This window comes from Pediculus humanus, genomic scaffold (genome assembly GCF_000006295.1).
Source record: "Pediculus humanus corporis 1103172108259 genomic scaffold, whole genome shotgun sequence".
Taxonomy (NCBI): Eukaryota; Metazoa; Arthropoda; class Insecta; order Psocodea; family Pediculidae; genus Pediculus; species Pediculus humanus.
In genome coordinates this window covers 60,932-63,431 of record NW_002987828.1, presented here as the reverse complement: position 1 = coordinate 63,431, position 2,500 = coordinate 60,932, and positions in this window count along the sequence as shown.

Genomic DNA, 2,500 nt, shown 5'->3' with positions numbered 1-2,500 from the left:
ATGAATGTTAAGTTATATTCCTAATTATTATCATTATCATTATTATTATTATTATTTTATCGTTAATTGAAATCGAGGCAGGAGACAAAAAAAAAATATATATGTATGTATATATATATATATATATATATATATTTATATAAATAAAATAAATGATTGATTAGAAGAAAATTAAAATTGAATAAAAAAATTTTGTTTTTTTTTTTTTTTACCTTAGTTACCTACCTTTCTTTAGTGAAAAATTTAATCTGATGTATCAGAAAAACATAATACCCAAGGAGGTATAGAAAAAAATAAAATTCAAACAATGGATTCCCGCTTAAAATAAAATGTGTGCCAGGTAAAATATACAAGGTCGTCCTACTTAGCGTAAACAGTAAACAAGGTCGACCTTGGTTGAAAAAACGTGACCATGAAAATTTTCACAAAATTAAATTTAAAACTAATGGCCTTGGATTCAAGGTCGACCTACTTTAGAATAAATCGTAAACGTTGGATTTTCGCGCTCAAGGTCATTTTTAACTAAAAACATCGAAAAATTTCCTCTGATTTATCCGTAAAACATAATATCCAAGGAGGTATAAAGTAAAATAAAATTCAATCAATGGATTCACACTTAAAATAAGGTGTATAAAATAAAAAACAAATAATTAATATAAAAAAAAATAATTATATTACAAATTAGACTATATACAAATTATATACATAGACTATATAAATTATTACATAGACTATATATAAATTAGACTAAATTACAAAACTTTTGATACATACATAACTTCTTACAACTAAATCACTAAATAAAATTATTAAAAAATTAATTAAAATAAGTTGACATGATGTAAACGCATGTCAACTTATTCAATTTTAATTATTATTATTATGGTCACTCTTAGTTAATATTTTCCTTGTCCTTCGGTCCAGGTGCGTGATTTCTTTTTTTGTCCAATCGACAAGGCCAAAACTGTATTCTATTACTGGAACTGCTAATGTGCCGATGGCATTTAACTTATTTCTTCCATTCAGTTCCGACTGTAATATAAGCCTCAATCTTTTAAAATATTCTTTCTTCAATCGAGATTTAATTTCCTTGTTGGCTACCCCAAAATTTTCTTCAATCCCCATTTATTTGTATGTTGATCCAGGGTCCAATTCTTTAATAAGTTCTTCTTCTGAGTCTTCTATATTTTCCTTCCATTTTAACTTTCCTCCGACCATATTAACTTTTGCACATTTTTCCAAACCAAATTTCATGTTGATGTCAGAGGAAAAGGTTTGAGCCGTCCTTAGCATTTTATTTAACTCCTCTTCGTTTTTTGCATAAATTTTTAAGTCATCCATACACAGCATATGGGTGATTTTCCTGCCTCCTGGTACCAACTCATATCCTTGATCTCTCTCAAAGCTGGAATCATCAGATCCGAACTCGCAAAGGTGAGAGCAGATTCCCCTCTGACATAGGCAGTTGCAGAGATTCACTCCACCCAATTGGGATACTCCCCTCAACCATGTGGGAGGCATTCCCGAGGTATCACTTTCGGTCCTGCCTCCCATAATTACACATGTACATATACATACATAATTTAATATAGTATTCATGTTAGAGTGAATTCATATTCAGATAAATGAGAAACATTTGATCTTTCTGCGACTATCCGAGGATAATCCCAACAGTGAAAATTTCTTTCGTCTAATTGAAGATATTTTGTGCAAAGGTTTAATTCTTTGTTCCAATCAGGTTTGGGTAAATTGTCCAATATCCATATTCTATGATGCCAACTATCATATGATTTTGAATTTACTCTCAGGCACTGTTCTGTCAATTGTAAATCTTTTTCCAATAGTTTTTGATAACTCTCCAAGTCCTCGTCGTTTCTCAACGACAAAAATATTTCTCTTCAATAATTCCATAATGTTATTATATCCGGATTTCCTGTTAATAAATTACCGGTGAGATTTAAACCTTCTTCGTAGTGTATTTGTGAAGAACGTTTTTCTAATATTTGATTCATTATTTTTTTAAATTCTATTGCCTTTTTCTGTTTCTCTTGCCTTGCGATTTCTTTTTGTTCTTCTGTCGTTTTTATTTTGACTCTCCCGTGCATTTTGTAATTTCTTTAAAAACAAATTTTACGATTTTTATTTGAAATTAATACAGGAAAAATAACCCACAATGGGAAATAGTAAAAATAAAAGTAATATGTAAAAAACCATAGACATCAATTTAAACTTAATTATATCGATGGTAAATAAAGTGTCATTAGAAAAATGTATTTCACTTTAACGTGGAACTTAAAAAAATATGGAAGCTTTTAACGTAACCAGTACATGAATATTTTCGTTAAATAATTTGTTTTATGTAAATTTTTGGGTTGACCAGTAAGTAACTGCGTATTTTACCAACAGATAGTTTGTACATTTTTTTGAGTACGTTTACGTTTATGTACAAACATGAACTTTTGGTGTGTTATTACTTGGTTCCTTCTGTAACATTCAGTAC